General features: G+C 38.3%; 1 pseudogene; it reads left to right on the top strand.

The window, feature by feature from the left end:
- Positions 1-206: 206 nt before the first annotated feature.
- Positions 207-18,634, top strand: LOC113935966 (annotated as a pseudogene).
- Positions 18,635-19,699: the final 1,065 nt, after the last annotated feature.

Below are 19,699 nucleotides of genomic sequence, written 5' to 3'. Positions count from 1 at the left end.
GCCCGGGACCCGCATGCTTTTAAATACAATCCAGCCTCTCGGTGCGACAGCCAACACTTCCACCCTAGGAAGGCGACGGGGTGTCCTGGGAATTCTGGGAAGTGTAGTCCGGGAACACAGCGCCGCAGGATAACTTCCGCTGTAGGAGGCCGAGGCTGCGTCCCTGCTCCCGTCGGGAATTCTGGGAAGCGTAGTCCAAGAGCTCACTGTCGGCAGAGTCGCTTCCGCTCCAGGTACGCGAGGCCGCGGCCTTCATTACTCTGCGAAAGGTGAGCCCTCCCTCCCCCGGCGCCCTCCTGGCGGCCGCACTGACTTGGCCTCACTTTGCGGTGGGCCCGTGGTCATCAGGCCCTGGACCCTGGGGAAGAGAATCCGCCAGCGGCGAAGGGCGGGGTTTGTGTTCCGTCTGAATGAGCTCTGTGGAGTGCGGGGCGGTGAGTGCCTACCGGGCTCGGGGCCCGGGCCAGGTTCCCAGGTCGCTGGGAGTGAGGGTCTCCTGGGTTTTGCATTTCCCCGACCCTCTCCCCGGCCACCAGCCAGTGCTGCCGCTTCCCAGCCGTATAATACTCGGAGAATTCGTGTCTCTGCCTCATTCCTCTTCTTTAAGTTGGTATTAGTGTCTACCTAATAGAGTTATTTTGAGAGTTAAATGAGGATGTAGAAGAGAAAGACTTAAAAGTCTGGCTTGGGGTAAAAAAAAAAAAATGTCTCTTAATAGCAGTACTTTGTAATTTCTGGAGAAGCGCTTAGTTCCCTGAAAACATCTGTGAACCTGGGATGGGGTCAGAGCTCCTGCTGCAGTGTCCTGAAGGAGGGGAGGCTGCACCCAGATTCCCTTTTTTTTTTAATCTAAATTTAAGTTTTTGTAGAGGGTCATTCCTGGGTGTTGTCTGGGATGTCCACTGTAATTTATGCGGGAGTTCTAATGAAGCTGTGATTTCTCTCAGCCTCCTGTCCTTCCCCAGCCTGGACTTCTTGAAAAAGGCTGCTGGGAGGAGGGAATGGTGCTTTGGCTTCTGGAAGCAGAGCCTCGTCTGAGTAGGTCTTAGCATCTCTCTTCCTCTTATGTTATCTCCTCTCAGGGAAGAAGATATTTCCTTAACTCATCTGCAAGTTCTTCTACCGGGAAGATGCCCTGACTTTTGTTGAATAAATAAATACAGAAAGGAATGGGGGAGTACTTGGGCATGAATAATAACAATTATATTTACTTTTTTAAAGCTTTTATTTAAATTCCAGTTAGTTAACACAGAGCGTAATATTAGTTTCAGGTGTACAATATAGTGATTCAACAGTTCTATACATCACCCGGTGCTCATCACAAATGCACTCCTTAATCCCCATCTCCTATGTCACCCATCCCTCCACCAACCTCCATTCTGGTAACCATCAGTTTGTTCTATATAGTTGAGAGTCTGTTTCTTGGTTTGCCTTTCCCTCTTTTTTCCTTTGCTAGTTTGTTTTGTTTCTTTAATTCCACATATGAGGGAAATCATATGGTATTTATCTTTCTCTGACTGACTTACTGCACTTAGCATAGTACTCTGTAGCTCCATCCACATCGTTGCAAATGGCAATGTTTCATTCTTTTTTTATGGCTGAGTAACACTCCATTGTGTATATATACCATATCTTCCTTATCCATTCGTCAGTCCTTGAGCACTTGGGCTGTTTCCATAATTTGGCTATTGTAGATAAATGCTGCCATAAACATCAATCGGTGTCCATGTTCCCCTTTGAATCACTATTTTTGTATCCTTTGTGTAAATATCTAGTAGTGCAATTGCTAGATCATAGGGTAGTTCTGTTTTTAACTTTTTGAGGAATCTCCATATATTTTCCACATTGGTTGCACTAGTGTGCTTTCCCACCAACAGTGTAAGAGGGTTCCCCTTTCTCCACTTCCTCGCCAACTTTGTTGTTTCTTGTGTTGTTGATTTTAGCCATTCTGACAGATGTGAGATGATATCTCATTGTAAGTTTTGATTTGCATTTCCCTGATAATAAGTAATGTTGAGCATCTGGATGTCTTATGGGGAGACAGGTCTGTTCGTGTCTTCTGCCCATTTTTTAACTGTATTATTTTGGGGGGTGTTGATTGGTGTAAGTTCTTTATATATTTGGATACTAACCCTTTATCAGATATGTCATTTGCAAATATCTTCTCCCATTCCATAGGTTGCCTTTTAGTTTTGTTGATTGTTTCCTTCACTGTGCAGAAGCTTTTTATTTTGATGTAATCCCAATAGTTTTTTTGTTCTTGTTTCCCTTGCCTCAGGAGACACATCTAGAAAGAAGTTGCTATGGCCAATGTCAAAGAGATTACTGCTCCTGTTCTCCTCTAGAATTTTGATGGTTTCCTGCCTCACATTTAGGTCTTACATACATTTTGGATTTATTTTTGTGTGTGGTGTAAGAAAGCAGTCCAGTTTCATTCTTTTGCATGATGCTGTCCAGTTTTCCCAACACCATTTGTTGAAAAGACAGTGTTTCTTCCATTGGATATGTTTTCGTGCTTTGTCTAAGGTTAATTGACCATATAGTTGTGGGTCCAATTCTGGGTTTTCTAGTGTGTTCCACTGATCTATGTGTCTATTTTTGTGCTGTACCATACTGTTTTGATCTCTTTACTTTTGTAATATAACTTGAAGTCTGGAATTGTGATGCCTCCAGCTTTGCTTTCTTTTTCAAGGTTGCTTTGGCTATTTGGGTTTTTTTGTGGTTCCATACAAATTTTAGGATTGTTTGTTCTAGGTCTGTGAAAAATACTGTTGGCATTTTAATCAGGATTGCATTAAATGCGTAGATTGCTTTGGGTAGTGTAGAAATTTTAACAATATTTGTTCTTCCAGTCCACGAACACACCATGAAGATGGAGTGTCTTTCCGTTCCTTTGTTTCCTCTTCAATTTCTTTCATCAGTTTTTTTCTAGTTTTCAGAGTACAGGTCTTTCACCTCTTTGGTTAGATTTTTTCCTAGGTATTTTACAGTGTTTGGTGCAGTTGCAAATGGGATCGATGCCTTGATTTCTCTTTCTGCTGTTTCATTCACCCCCTCGCCTCAAAAACCCTCAGTTTGTTTCTCAGAGTCCATAGTCTCTCATGGTTCATCTCTCCTTCTGATTTCCTCCCCTTCAATTCCTTCTCCTAATGTCCTCCATGCTATTCCTTAGGTTCCATAAATAAGTGAAACCATATGATAATTGACTTTCTCCGCTTGACTTATTTCACTGAGCATAATCTCCTCCAGTCTCATCCATGTTGATGTAAAAGTTGGGTACTCATCCTTTCTGATGGCTGAGTAAAATTCCATTGTATATACGGACCACATCTTCTTTATCCATTCATCTGTTGAAGGGCATCTCGGCTCTTTCCACAGTTTGGCTGTTGCAGACATTGCTGCTATGAACATTGGGGTGCATATGGCCCTTCTTTTCACTACATCTGTGTCTTTGGGGTAAATACCCAGGAGTGCAATTGCTGGGTCATAGGGTAGCTCTATTTTTCATTTTTTGAGGAATCTCCACACTGTTTTCCAAAGTGGCTGTACAAATTTGCATTCCCACCAACAGTGTAAGAGGGTTCCCTTTTCTCCACAACCTCTCCAACATTGGTTGTTTCTTGCCTTGTCAATTTTTGCCATTCTAACTGGTGTAAGATGATATCTCAGTGTGGTTTTGATTTGAATTTCCCTGATGGCTAATGATGATGAACATTTTTTCATGTTTCTGTTAGCCATTTGTATGTCTTCTTTTGAGAAGTGTCTGCTATAATCGTTATTATTTTCTTCCTTCTGCTGGCTTTAAGCTTTGTTGTTCTTTTTCTAGCTCCTTTAGATGTAAGCTTAGGTTGTTTATTTGAGATTTTTCTTGCTCCTTGAGGTAGGCCTTTATTGCTATATACTTCCTTCTTAGGACAGCTTTTGATGCATCCTAAAGGTTTTGGACCATCATGTTTTCACTTTTGTCTCCATGTATTTTTTAACTTCTTTATTTCCTGGTTGACCCATTCATTGTTTAGTAGCACGTTATTTAACCTCCATGTATTTGTGGTCTCTCCAGATTTATTCTTATGGTTGACTTCAAGTCTCATAGTGTTGTGGTCAGAAAATATGCATAGTATATAATCTCAGTGTTTTTGTATTTGTTGAGGGCTGATTTGTGACCTAATATATGATCTATTCTGGAGAATATTCCATGTGCATTTGTAAAGAATATGTATTCTGCCGTTTTAGGATGGAATGTTCTGACTATACTTGTTGAGTTCATCTGGTCCAGTGTGTCGTTCAAGCCATTGTTTCCTTGTTGATTTTCTGCTTAGATGATCTGTCTATTGATATAAGTGGGGTGTTAAAGTCCCCTACTATTATTGTATTATTATCATACAGTTCCTTTATGTTTGTTATTAACTGTTTTATATATTTGAGTGCTCCCATGTTGGGGGTATAAATATTTACAATTGTTAATATCTTCTTATTGGACTGTCCCCTTTATTATATAGTGTCCTTCTTTGTCTCTTGTTACAGTCTTTGTTTTAAAGTGTAGTTTGTCTAATGTAAGTATTGCTACTCCGGTTTTCTTTTGACATCCATTTGCATGGTAAATATTTCTCCATCCCTCACTGTCCATCTACAGGTGTTATTAGGTTGAAAATGAGTCTCTTGTAGGCAGCATATAGATGGGTCTTTTTTTTTAATCCATTCTGACACCCTAAGTTTTTTTTTATTGGTACGTTTAGTCCATTTACAGTCAAAGTAATTATCAATAGATATGTATTTATTGACATTTTATTACTTATTTTGTGATTGTTTCTGGAGATTTTCTCTGATTCTTTCTTGTCTTTCTCTCTTTCATGGTTTGCTTATTTTCCTTAGTGATATATTTGGATTTCTTTCTCTTTATTTTTTGCATGTTTATTGGTGGTTTTTGATATAGGGTTGCCATTAGTTTTGTATATAACCTCTTCTGCATATAGCAGTCTATATTAACTAGATGGTTAAGTTTGAACACATTCTTTTCTCCTCTCTTCCCCATGCTTTTTTTGTATGTGTGAGTTCCTTGACTGATTTTTTTTTTACAGAAATATTCATTTTTACTGCTTTTGTTTTTCCTACATTCATATTGTCACTTTTGGTCTCTCCTTTCCATTCAAAGAGTTCCCTTTAATATTTCTTGCTGGACTGATTTAGTGGTCACAACTCCTTTAGTTTTTGTTTTTCTGGGAAGCTCTTTATCTCTCCTTCTATTCTGAATGATAGCCTTGCTGGATAGAGTATTCTTGGCTGCAGTTTTTCCCATTGAGCATTTTGAATATATCATGCCTCTCCCTTCTGGCTTGCATTTTCTGTTGAGAAATCTCCTGCTAGCCTCATAGGTTTTCCCTTGTAAGTTACTGACTTCTTTTGTCTCGCTGCTTTTAAGTTTTTTTTCTTATCACTGTATTTGTAAATTTAATTACAATGTGTCTTGGCGTTGGCCTGCTTTTGTTGGTTTTGTTGGGAGTTCTTTGTGCCTGTGGGATCTGGATGTCTGTTTCCTTCCCCAGGTTAGGGAAGTTTCAACTATTATTTCTTCAAATAAACTTTCTCCCCCACTTTTTTTTCTTTTCTTCTTCTGGGACTCCAATAATATGAATGTTATTATGTTTGATGGAGTCACTGAGTTCCCTAAGTATATCCTTGCATCGTTTGCCTAATCATTTCTCTGCTTTTTTATAGTTTCATAACTTTTCATTACTTTGTCTTCTAGGTCATTAATTCGTTCTTCTTCCAGCCTGTTGTTGATTGTATCAAGGGTATTTCTAATCTTGTTTATTGCATTCTTCATCTCTGATTCTTTTTTAACTCTTATCTCTGTGTTAAGGGTCTCACTGATGTATCATTCTTTCTCAAGTCCAGTGAGTATGCTAATGATCATTGCTTTAAATTCTCCATCAGGCATGTTAGTTATATCTGTTTCACTTAGATCTCTGGCTGTGGTCTTATCTTGTTCATTCATTTGGGATAAATTCTTCTATCTTCTCATTTTGTCTAAGTCTCTGCCTGATTCTCTGTCTTAGAAAAATCTTTGCTCCTGAAAGTAATGGCTTTATGAAGAAGAGGTCATGTAGTACCCAGGGCCTGACACTTCAGGAAGTGTCTCCAGTGTGTGCTGCATGCACTCTGCTGTTGCGTTCTAGCTGCTCTATCCTTCAGGCCAGTTGTCTGCAGATGCTCTCCTTGCCTACTGTGGGCAGTGATAGGTCCCTGGCCTGAATGTGGCAAGTTTGATCTGGGTGCTTGGTCCACTTGTGAAATGAGACTTTTCATCACCTCCACCAGAACTGAGGCCCTGTAAAACTCTGGTCAGGAGACATGGTGTTTTCACCACCTCTACCAGAACTGAAGCCCTGTAAAACTCTGGTCAAGAGATGTGGTATGGGCAGGTTCTGTGTTGGTTTTCTAGGGGAGGGGCATGCTGTGCTGTCACTGAGGTAAGCATGACTGAGAAAGGCAGTTCCGCTGGAGCACAGTGGGGTGGGGCTTGGTGTAAGCAAGTTAGGGGGCCAGTGTCTGCATTGCACTGTTTCCCGCAGGTGGCTCTGTGTTTATGCTGAGGGGTGAGGGAGGGAAATGGCACCAGCCATCTCCTTTGTTCCCAGAGAAGTATCTCCATGAATGCTGCCTCTCAGGGACATGCTCTGAGAAGAGCAAATAATCTCCCTACTGTGTGCCCCAGCTGCTCTTCAGATCACGGTTTTCATGCTCTATGCCCCTGGCTTGTTTATGTGCCTTTTCCTCAAGAGCAGCACAGTGCTGCTGGGCTTTATCCCAGCCAAGCCTGCTGACCTTTAAAACTCCAGGCTTTCAAAGTAAAGCGTGCACAGTCCTAGGGAATTCTTCTAAAGTATTTGTTCAAACCTTATGGGTCACCCCCAGTATTATCTTTTGTCATCCAGAAATCCAAGGTACTCAGACATATTATTATAACCCAGAATTATAGCTTTGAGGTTGTACCTTATCATAAGGGCAGTAGTTTGCCCTAAAATTCTTATGTAAGGATCACTTAAACATGAAATTTATGAATGGCCCTTTATCATTTCTTTAACCCCTTTCTTGGCATCCCAGGCTTGCTTCCAGTTTTAGGTCCTTTAGTTTGCTTTTGCAAGCAGAGAGAACACCTACCCGAGGGGGCTCCTTTCCCTCATGTACAGTTCAAGTAAAATCAGGAATTTTTTGTAAAACTGTAGAAGCTCACTATGTAAATGCTTGATGGAATATTTCACTGCTAGTGTAACTTTTGGAAGTTGCTTTCTCCATTTATTTAAAACTGCCTGTGCAATTAAAAAGTGCAATGCAAAAACAAAACAAAACAAACCAACCCACCAAGAAGCTCTAGGCTTTAAGCCCCACTGATTATAAGAACTCACAAAATTCAGCCCCTCTCACTTTCCAAGCCAATGGCAATGGGGAAATGTTCTTGTGCATTTCTCTGTCTCACCCTTCTCTGCGACCATGGCTCCCTCCCCTCCACAGCAGCCAGGATCTGTTTCTCCCCTAAACCACATCTCCACATTTCCTTTCTTCTTCAGTGTAGTGTCTTCTCTTTGTTTAGTTGTAGAGTTTGTTCTGTCAGTCTTCAGGTCAATTTCTGGGGTATTTAGGATCATCTGATAGTTATCTAGTTGTATTTGTGGGATGAAGCAAGCCTTGGGTACTTCTACTCTGCCGCCATCTTCCTGTCTCCTAACGATTATGTTTAAACATTTATTGCTAAATAATATTCTAGGAGTTTTATATGAATTAACATATTCAATCCTAACAGGAGCCCTCTGGGGTCTCCTGGATACTGTTATTCCCATGTTGTAGATGAGAAAAGGGAGACACAGAGTGCATAAGTTGTTTATCTTAGGTTCACACAGCTAATAGGCTGAGCTGGGATTTAAATTTAGGTTTCAATCTATTGCTTTAGTTCTTACCATGTTTATTATCAGGTTGAGAAGTCATGTTTTAGATTTTTGTAGGCCATGAAAGCTATGTCAATGAGTTTTCAGTTTTTGCTAAGATATTTTCAGTTATCTGCAATATAATTGTGTTGTATTTGAAATAATATTTATAGTTCTAAGAGAAATAAATCCGAGAAAGACAAATACCATATGATTTCACATATATGTGGAATCTAAAACACAAAAGGAAACAACAATAACAACAAAACAGAAACAGACTCATAAATACAGAGAACAAACTGGTGTTTGCTAGAGGAGAGAGGGGTGGAGGCAATGCGTGAAATAGGTGACGGGAATTAAGAGGTACAAACTTCCTGTTATAAAATAAATAAGTCACAGGGATGAAAAGTACAGAATAGAATCAAGAATACTGTATTAAATTTGTGTGTGACAGATGATAACGGTACTTATCATGGGGAGCACTGCATAATATATAGAATTGTCGAATCATTGTGTCATACCTGAAACTAATATATCAACTATACTTTAATTAAAAGAGGCTAAATCCTAGAAAGAAATTTATAGTTCATACTCTGATTATAGAAATGATTATAGATTGCATGTTGTAGAGAATTAAGAAGATATACAAAGTATAAACAGAAGAGTTTAATTGTCCATAACCACAGGTTGTAGAGATAACATTTTAATGTTTTAATGTTTATAACACACATATATATACACACACATATATATGTATAGGTATATATTTGGATTTTTTTACTTAAGTTTTACAAAATAGGTGTAGGTTTTATTTCCCTCTTAAGTTTTTACTGTGGAAATTTATAAACATAGATGTAATAAGAGTAAAATGATGAACCCCAGTGGAACCATCACCCACATTTAATCCTTGTTAACATTTGTCAGTGTCGTATTAACCACCCCCCAAAACCCCCCATCTTTTTGTTTCAGTATTTTAACACAAATTCCCAACATTGAGTCAGTATGATAGTGGTTGGTTGATTGTCATAATTGCCAAAAATTGATTATCAAGCTTTTTTTTTATATATCCAAGACCAAGAAAGGGAGATGTTAGCAGCTACCCTAGGGTTTTCATCCTTTGCATCTTGGAGAATGTTACTTACTTGAGAAGCCTCCAGGACATAAGAGTATTGCACTTTGGAGAGGGATGGTGATGAATTTTGTTTTCCCATATAGAATTTGACTTACCTATGTCTTCTTGTTCTTTGTATGTTATCCCTCTCTTCCCATACACTTGAAGGTCTTGTGTTTCTGGGACCATGTCATATTTTTCTCCATAACTGTGTCCAGTTCTCAGTATAAGATTGGCAAGGATTTGTGTTTAGAATAGCTACTCAACAGACTGCTGGAATCAAACATTTGCAGCCAGAATTCCTGAAATTGGAATTAGGTAGCAAAACGGAATAGAAATAGCCCATGGAGATATTCATTAATATTGGTGAGCTATCGAATCCACCAATTTTTCAGAGTATTGAAAAGTTGGTGGGCAATTATTTTGATGACCTAAAACACATTTCCTAAGAATCATTATGTTGTACGCCTACAATTCAAGTAACATTGTGTGTCAACTCTACTTCAATTAAAAAAAAAAACCATATTTCCTAAGAAATGATAACAGCAAATATTTGTAGACTGTTATGCCTGGAGGCAGTGTTTCCAGTAGTTTATGTATACTAAATTAGTTTTCATAACAAGCCTATTACCTTTATTTTACAGATGAGGAAATGGGTTTTTAAAAACCAATGATTTTATAGTAAAATTTACTATTTCTTTTTGGGGTGCAATTTTATTAATTTTAATGCAGGTATGGATTTGTATAATCACCACCATCATCAGATGCAGAGCAGTCCCATCAGCCCCAAAAACTTCCCTCCTGTATTCCCTTTATTACCACCCATTCACCATATCTGTAACTACCAGCAACCACTATAACCCTATATAGGTTTGTCTTTTTGAGAATGTCATATAAATGAACTCATACCATACGTAAACTTTTTTTTCCATATGTAAACTTTTGAGGCTGGATTCTTTCACTCAGCATAATGCTTTTGACATTGTATGTATCAATACTTCATCTGTTTTTATTGCTGGTTAATACTACATTTCCATAAATGTATATACTATAGTTTATCCATTCATCCATTGAAGGATATTTGGTTTGTTTCCAGTTCTTGGCAGTTATGAATAAGCTGCTAGAAACATTTGTGTACAGGTTTTGGTGCTTATTTCTCTAGTATATATAACCAGGAATGGGAATGTTGGGTCCTATTGGAAGTGTATGTTTTACATTATAAGAAACTACGCAACTGTTCTCCAGTATATCTACCTTTCTGTATTTCCACTAATGATGTATGAGAGAGAGAGTTCCAGTTGCTCCACATCTCTGTCATCACTTAGCATTGTCTGTATTTTATTTTTAATTTTAGCCATTCTAATAAGTATGTATTGCAATATCATTGTGACTTTAATTTACATTTCCCTAATGACCAATGATATTCAGCAGATACAGCTTTTCTTTAGCTTATTTGCCATCCTTATATCTTCTTTGCTGAAGTGTTTTGTCTGTATGTTTTGCTCAGTTTTAATTTGGGTAATTGGGTTGTGTTTTCCTTGTTGATTTTTGAGAGTTATTTATATATATTGTGGATACAATTCCTTTGTTAAATATGTGATTTGCAGATATTTCTTCTCTGCCTGTAGCTTGTCTTTTCATGCTCTTTTTAAATTTTTTGTAAAGATTTTATAGAGACACAGTGAGAGAGAGGGAACACAAGCAGGGGGAGTGGGAGAGGGAGAAGCAGGCTTCGCACTGAGCAGGGAGCCTGATGCAGGGACCCCAGGACCCTGGGATCATGACCTGAGCTGAAGGCAGACACTTAATGACTGAGCCACCCAGGCACCCCTCATGTTCTTTTTTTTAAAAAAAAGATTTATGTATTTGAGAAAGAGCACTCAGAGTAGGGGAGAGGAAGAGAGAGAATCTCAAGCAGACTCCACACTGAGTGTGGAGCCTGACAGGGCACAGTCTCATGACCCTGAGATCATGACGTGAGCCAAAACCAAGAGTCGGGTGCCCAACGGACTGCGCCACCTGGGCGCTCCTCTTTTCATGCTCTTAACAGCATCTTTTGCAGAGCAAAAGTTTTTAATTTTGATTTCTCTGAATATTTTGTATTTTGTGTCTTTTAAGGAATTCAATAACTTTATCTACCATATTGAATTGATGAATGCAAAGTTTCTTGTAACATTCCCTTATTATTGTTCTAATGTCTGTTGAGTCTATAATGATATCCCTTCTTTCATTCTTGATTTTGATAATTTGTGTCTTTTCTCTGTTGTTCTTTGTTGGTCTGGCAAGAAGTTTAATTTTATTGATCTTTTCGAAGAACTCTGGGTTTAATTGAATTTGTCCAGGGGTTCACAATCTTTTTCTATAAAGGCCCAGATTGTAAATATTTTCAGCTTTTCCAGGAGAGCAGCAGAATCAAGAATACTATTTAGGTCTGTCTCAAGAGAGAAATATCCACAGCATTTTTATTAACAAAATCCAAAATATAATGATTGAGTACAATTTTTTTTTTTTTTTTTGTAATACAGGTATACTAATGAGAATAGAAATATTTTGGGGAATAACATTTAACTTAACTGACTTTCAAGGTTAGTATTCCCCTGTCATCAAAATTGACTGCAAATGTTTTTCTGTTTATGCTGCTCTGTAATGAGATTTTATACATTTTATCACTTATTTAAAATGACCTTTTAAACAAATAAGTACTACTAAATACTGATACCAGTCCACAAGTTTGTAATTTTAATTGTGCATAATAATAAACTGGAAGATGCATCTGGAAGCCTGAATAGTGGCTCCCCAAAGATGTCCACATCCTAATTCCCCAAACCTATAAGTGTTACTTTACATGGTAGAAGAGACTTTGCAGATGTGATTAAGTTATGGATCTTGGGATGGCAAGATTATCCAAGTGGGCACACTGTAATCACAATGGTCCCTATAGGAGGAAGGCGGGAGATCAGTGTCAGGAGAAGGCAATGGGATAACAGAAGCAGAGATTGGAGTGACGTGACCATGGACCGACCAAGGAATGCAGGTGCCTGTAGAAGTTGGAAAAAGCAAGGAAATGGATTCTCCCCTAGAAGGGACCAGCCATGCTGACACCTTGACCTTAGCCCAAAAACTGATCTTAGACTTCTGACCTCCATAACTAAAAAAGAATAAATTGTACTGTTTTAAGGCACCAAGTTTGTGGTAACTTGTGCTAGCAATAGGGAACTAATATCGAATGCATTTATAGAATTCTCTTAGGTTAAACCAATTTTGAAATATGGAAAGTTCCTTTGCACTTGCATCAAGATCTGAAAACACTGCTGGGATTAATGTACTTTAAGCTCAGAAAATACAAATATTACAAATTTATGTGGGAATGGAGATTGTGCTCATTTTAACTTTTGACAGCCTTGAAATCTATAAAGCAGTTTGGCATTACTTGTGATTTAAACAAAATCAGTTGCTATCAAAATGACTTTATTACTACCATACTTCTACTTTTAGGTTGGATTCATTAACATCATCAAGTCTAGCCAAAGCTAATTTCCAAAGCCATTCAGCATGGCTGGGGTCAATTTTTCTCATTCAGGAAAACTTCGGTCCCAGCTCTGAGATTTTTTTAAAAAGTCATAATAAAATTTTACTGCTGTTCTGCCACTGAACTGCTGTATGGTGAGGCAAGTTAGGATATTCTGTTTCTATTTTATTTAACACACACACACACACACATATATATATATAAAATATATGTATAATGTTATGTTAGTCACCATACAATACATCATTAATTTTTGATGTGGTGATCCACGATCCATTGTTTTCATATAACACCCAGTGCTATTTCTGACAAAATTCATTAAACTGATGATGGTTAAGTCTTTGAGACTGAATGAAGTTCACTGTTCACACTGCTGGCTCAGTAGCACATAATAGATTACAGTATTTTCTGCAAAGCACCTGCTTTGAATAATACAGTGAATGACCATAGTCTTTAAACACATTTGTATAAGCTTTTAAATTTGTAATCAGTTTTAACACATCCTTTTAGGTTACACTTAAGGTTATTTTGAATTAATATTTTTTCAACTTAGAAAATATTTTTAACTGTAATTGTTCCACACAGACTATTCCTAGAGGCTAATTATTTAGTCACTTCAAACTTGACATCGATGCCTTGAATGAACAACTACTGAACAATGTCAGTAATATATGTTGAATTATCAAGAGCCAAATAAAATTTATCAGGATCATTTTCCTTGTATTTTAATTGACTATAATGTTTCCATTGTCTTCAACTCTTCAAGCACTATTCTTGCCCCAGGTCTAATAATCTTAAGTTTGTTTTCTCTGGACACATTTCTTTGGCTGCTACAATCAAACAAGACTTAATTAACTCATCATCAGTAAATTACCTTTCTTTGCTTGGGTTAGAAATAGAAGCTGAATATCAAAATCTAAACTTACTTTGGTTGTAGCTTCATTTTCATTACTTATTTTTTGTGAAGAAATTATGCTCTGATGAGACATTTTAAATTTTCTAATTTTTCTGACCACTGCTTTACCATGAATTGAAGATATTTGTAATGAGTACTTAGTCTGGTAATATTGACATGTATTGTTTTCTTTTAGCATACATAGCCATGTTGTCTCTGCATAATAAGCAAAAGGCTTTGCTGTCTAATTCAATAACAAAATACTTCCAATGTGTCTTAAAAGTGCAACATTTAAAGTCTATTTTTTTCTTCTTGTTTTGACATGACGAGTATGTACTTGTAATGAGCACTGGGTGTTATATGCAGCTGATGAATCACTAAATTCTACCCCTAAAACTAATCATACAGTATGTGTTAACTAAATTGAATTTAAATAAAGAATAAAAAAATTAAAATGTTGTGGTACAGGGGTACCTGTGTATATACATATACACAATGGAATATTACTCAGCCATCAGAAAGGATGACTATTTACCATTTACATCAGTGTGGATGGAACTGGAGGGTATTACGTTGAACGAAATAAGTCAATCAGAGACAATTATCATATGGTTTCACTCATATATGGAATATAAGAAACAGCACAGGGTCATAGGGGAAGGGAGGGAAAACTGAATGAGAAGTAATCAGAGAGGGAGATAAACCATGAGAGACTCTTTTTTTTTTTTTTTTTACTTTAAACCTCCCAATATTTTGATTTATTAGTACCTTCTCATTTTATTTATTTATTTATTTTTATTATGTCCAGTTAGCCACTGTATAGTACATAATTAGTCCTTGATGCAGTGTTCAACAATTCATTAGTTAAGTATAACACCCAGACTCTTAACTATAGGAAACAAACAGAGTTGCTGGAGGGGCAGTGGGTAGGGGGATGGGGTAATTGGCTGATGGGCATTTAAGGAGGGCACATGATGTGATGAGCACTGGGTGTTACATGCAGCTGATGAATTATTGAACTCTACGCCTGAAACTAATGATATACTATATGTTGGTTAATTGAATTTAAATTAAGAAAAAAGAAAACCAGGGAGGAAAAGCAGGGTAAAATGGTAGACTTAAGTCCAACCATATAAAAAGTTACATTAAATGCTAATGGCCTAAATACATTGATTAAGAGATTATAAAATTGGATAAAAAACAACCAAGTATATGCTGTCTGGAGAGCCTACTTTACATATAAGGACATAGGTTAAAAGTTAAAGGGATTACCCAAAAAAGGTGTGCTGTGGAAACCCTGGTCAAGAGAAAGCTGGAATGGCTATAGTAATATTAGACAAAGTAGACTTCAGACCAAGGACTGTTACCAGGGATAAAGAGGGACACTTACACCAAGGGTCAGTTCATCAAGTAGACATAATAGTCCTAAATGTGTATTCACAAAACAACATAGCTTCAAACTACATGAAGAAAACTGGACAGAACTAAAAGAAGAAGAGAGAAAAGAAGAAATGGAGAAATCCATAATTTCATATGGAGATTTCAGTACTCCTCTCAGTGACCGATAGAACAAGCAGGCTTGTTCAGTAAGAATACAAAAGATCTGAACAATCCTATTAACATTTCCAGAACACACCATGAAATAAACAACAGAATGCACCTAATTTTCATGAGCTTCAGTTCTGATCATTTCTGTTGACCTGCCTTTGAGTTCACTGGTGTTTCTGCTCCTTCTGTCCCACTCAGTTGCAGGTTCCTATGTAGTAGGGACTACGTCAAGTTCATTGTGCTTATTGCCAAGTATAGGTTTCGGCAGAGAGGAGTTATTCAATACCTGTTTGTGGTTTGTCTAGCTTTCCAACAGGCATCAAGGAACAGGGACCTTCAGCTCAGTGAGGTTGTATTCAAATTTTCTGAAAATGGATGTGGGAGAAACAAACAATATAAGTATTTCCTGCCCTTTATCTCAATCAGATTGAGTAGGATGCTGAAGCCACCCACTTTTTCAGAATGTTCAAAAGGTGGTATATGCCTATTGACAATTACTGACCTAAAATAAATATTCTTAAAAGCAAACTAGGGCTGATATGTGGCTTCTATATTTATTTCATGGTGACAACAACGAGGATAATAGTAATAACAGCTAACATTTGTTGGGTGCTTATTATGAACTACACTGACTTTCTAATGCTTGGATGCATTAGCTCATTTGTTCTTCATAATAACCCTACTTTTATCTTCCATTTTACAAATGAAGAAACAGAAGCATCAAGAGGTTAATTAACTTGCAAAGTTTACTCTGCTAGTAAGTGGCAGAATCTTGATTAAAGCTTGGCAACCTGATTCTGTAGCCTAGGCTCTTGGCCACAACACTCTGCTTTTATTAGACTGGCAAAATGGGTTTTAGGAGTTGATAAGGCTGTAGCAAAGCCTGTTAAAAGGTATCTTAGAACAGGGGACATATAAGCTGATGTAAAAAGCTAAGAAGATCTAGGATGCATGGGGGCAAACTACTGCCCATACTCGTTTTTGTAAATCCTTTCTTCACATACAAAATCCTGGAGGCTTTCCTGTGAGATCAAGTGATTTACACAGCTTGGAGTTTACAGGGGAGAGCAGACATGGAAGATTCCTCTATGGATGGCTTGCTAAGAATCTAGACTTTATTCTAAAGGCACTGGGCAGCCATGCACATGTTTTAACCAAGAAAGGGATATAATCAGACTAACTCTGACATATAAAGAAACAAGAACATTCTGTGGGATGACCACTGTTTAAATGCCTGTTTAACATGAGTTGCTTCATATTCTGAATTCTTAAAGTCCCTTGGGTGATTAGTAACTCCTATTGCTTGATAAATCTGATCAGGCAAGTCTAAACTGGAAGCCTGTATTCATGCTGAGTATGTGCCTGAAGAAACATCCACAACCCTTAGAGACAGCTCCAGGAGCACCTTATAATGGGGAGCAGTGGGGAGCTGGGAGTCATAAGGCCTGGGTCCCAGACCCTGCTCTGCTCCTGGCTTATGTGTTCTCCAGTCATTCCCTATACTCATTGAGAGGCTGAATGATCTAATGGTTGATTGCATAGGCTCAGCTTGCAAACTGCCTCTATTAATCTCAGAATCTATGTTTGCAACCCTTTCTGCAAAATATAGTCACCTGAGGGGAAGGGGATTCATTTTCATGAAAACTCTTCCTCCACAGATACCAATTTATAGACCCTGCACTGGGTCCTGGGCATTGGTTTTGTTTTCATTTTTTTATTAACTTCCCAATGATAACCAGTGAACTGGTAGATTGAAAGCCACCATCCTAGTAATTAAGAACATGGACTCTGGGTTGATAATCCTGGCTGCTCTGCTGACTGAGTGGATAATTATGAATAAATAACTTAAAATCTCAATGCTTCAGCTTTTCCAGTTACTGCAGTGTGCAGCAGCATGAGCAGCAAAGTCTCCTGGGACAGGCTGTACAAAGCAATGAGGGAAGTCCTGCACAGCAACCAGCACAAGCACTGGAAGTTTTCAGAGACTGTGGAGCTGCAAACCAGCCTGAAGAACTATGACCCTCAGAAGGACAAACCCTCCTTGGGCACCATCAGGCTTAATTAAGTCTACTCCTTGCCCTAAGTTCTCCATGTGTGATTTAGGGGATCAGCAGTACTGTGATGAGGTCAAGGCCGTGGATATTCCCCACATTGGCATGGAGGCACTGAAGACTCAGTAAGAATAAAAAATTAGTCAAGAAGTTGGCCAAGAAGTATGATGCCCTTTTGGCTTCAGGGTCCCTGATCAAGCAGATCCACTAATTCTGGGCCCAGGCCTGAATAAGCCTGGTAAGTTCCCTTCCTTGTTGACCCACAATGAGAACATGGTGGCCAAAGTGGATGAAGTGAAGTCCACAATCAAATTCCAAATGAAGAAGGTGTTGTGTCTGGCAGTGGCCATTAGCCATGTGAAGATGACAGATGATGAGCTTGTGTACAACATCCACTTAGCTGTCAATTTCCTGGTGTCCTTGCTCAAGAAGAACTGACAGAACATCTGGGCTTTATACATGAAAAGCATCATGGCCAAACCCCAGCGCCTGTACTAAGGCACAGCTTAATAAGCCCTAGTGCTGCCATTAAAACAAAAACAAAAGCCTCTCAATGCTTCAGTATTCTCAACAGTAAAAATTGTCTTAATCCTTTGGGTTGTTAGGATTAAACAAGGCAATTCCTCTAAAGCATGTGATTTGGTTCTTGACTTCTCACCACTTTTCGGCTTCTTATTTGCCCCAGGTACTGTCTGTTTGAATACTCTTCTGTTTGAGTACTGTTCTGTTTGAGTACCCTGTTGAGCTTTGAGTGGCTAATATGGCACTGTCATCCTCCAGGGCTAACATCAGGCCTCATTTTCTTCATTGAGCCCATCTCTCTCCCTTATCCAGGCTAGGTCTGGGGACCCTTTCCATGTTTCCCCAAAGGACCCTGTTTACACTCTACTCTGGCATCTGTCAGTGTGTAATAGCTCATTTTCTAATTGGTCTCCCACACTTAGGCTCAGAGCAACTAGAGATCTAGGAACTATATCCCTCTCAGAAGGTGATCTATAAATATCGGGTAAGTGAAAGAAAACTCAACTCTCACTGCTAACTACGAAGCCAAGTCAATACTTGTTCTTGGTAGTTGTACATACATTCCGTGGATTCTTCAGCTGTGGGCTATGTAGGCAGGGACTCAGGAGGAGAGGGGGACTCTGCTGGGGGAGAAGACCTCTCTCTAAGGTGGTGCAAGAAGGCTCTACCTTATTCACAGGCCACCATCAGCCCTTTTTTGAGTTCTTTCTCTTCCACAAATGATCTTGAAGTTGCTTGAAAACAGTAAATAACAGTAAATACCTGTTGAAAACAATAAATAACCTTGCCCAAGAAATTAAACTTCTGGTCCCCAAGTCCTTGCAAGCATCAAGTGCTGAGCCAGTGCTTTACACAGATAAGAGCAATATGGTGGCATCACAGGCTTCTTTAATCTTTCATTATATCCATGTAGGAGAGGGATATGCTATCTGAGACTCCTCTGGCTTCAAGAAGAATATGGGGACAGGTGGTTGCTATACTTGTGGTGAACATAGAATAATGTATAAACTTGTGGAATCACTGTGTTGTACACCTGAAACTAATGTAACATTATGTGTCAACTATACTCAAATGAAAAGAAATAAATAATAAAATAAAAATAATTTTAAAAAAGAATATCCATCAGTCATTAAACTTTTCAGAAGGGTGGTCTCAATGTCTAAACAAACGTTATTATGGGGGCAACAGATTATTAAGTAAGAGGCCATCTTTGCCACCCAGATGTCTTATGAGACACATTTATAAGAACGGTTTTATGATGGAGAATAATACTTGATTTTTTTTTTTATTCTGTTCTGTTAGCCACTGTATAGTACATCATTAGTTTTTGATGTAGTGTTCAACGATTCATTAGTTGCGTATAACACCCAGTGCTCATCACAACACGTGCCCTCCTTAATACCCATCACCCGGTTACCCCATCTCCCCACCCCCTCCCTTCTGTAACCCTCAGTTTGTTTCCTGGAGTCCAGAGTCTCTCATAGTTTGTCTCCCTCTCTGATTTCTTCCCGTTCAGTTTTCCCTCCCTTCCCCTGTGGTCCTCCTTGCTATTCCTTATGTTCCACAAATAAGTGAAACCATATGATAATTGTCTTTCTCTGCTTGACTTATTTCACTTAGCATAATCCACTCCAGTTCCTTCCAGGTTGATGCAAATGGTAGGTACTCATCCTTTCTGATGACTGAGTAATATTCCATTGTATATATGGACCACATCTTTATCCATTCATCTGTTGAAGGACTCCTTCCACAGTTTGGCTATTGTGGACATTGCTGCTATGAACATTGGAGTGCATGTGCCCCTTCTTTTCACTACATCTGTATCTTTGGGGTAAATACCTAGTAGTGCAATTGCTGGGTCGTAGAGTAGCTCTATTTTTAATGTCTAGAAAACATTGGTATAATTACAACATTTTTCTTTTATTCACATGTAATCCTAATAGCAATCTGATAATGTTGGTTCTATTATGGTCCTAATGCTTCAGATTACAGAAATGAAGCCTAGAGAGGTTAATTAATTAACCATGGTTAAATATATGTGCATATTATGTAGTAAATGTTGTACTCTTATATATGTCCTATACATTATATATTACATATGTTTATTCTGTAGCAGTGCCA

Source organism: Zalophus californianus, chromosome 17, assembly GCF_009762305.2.
Source record: "Zalophus californianus isolate mZalCal1 chromosome 17, mZalCal1.pri.v2, whole genome shotgun sequence".
Classification (NCBI taxonomy): Eukaryota; Metazoa; Chordata; class Mammalia; order Carnivora; family Otariidae; genus Zalophus; species Zalophus californianus.
This window is presented reverse-complemented; position numbering and strand designations above follow the sequence as displayed.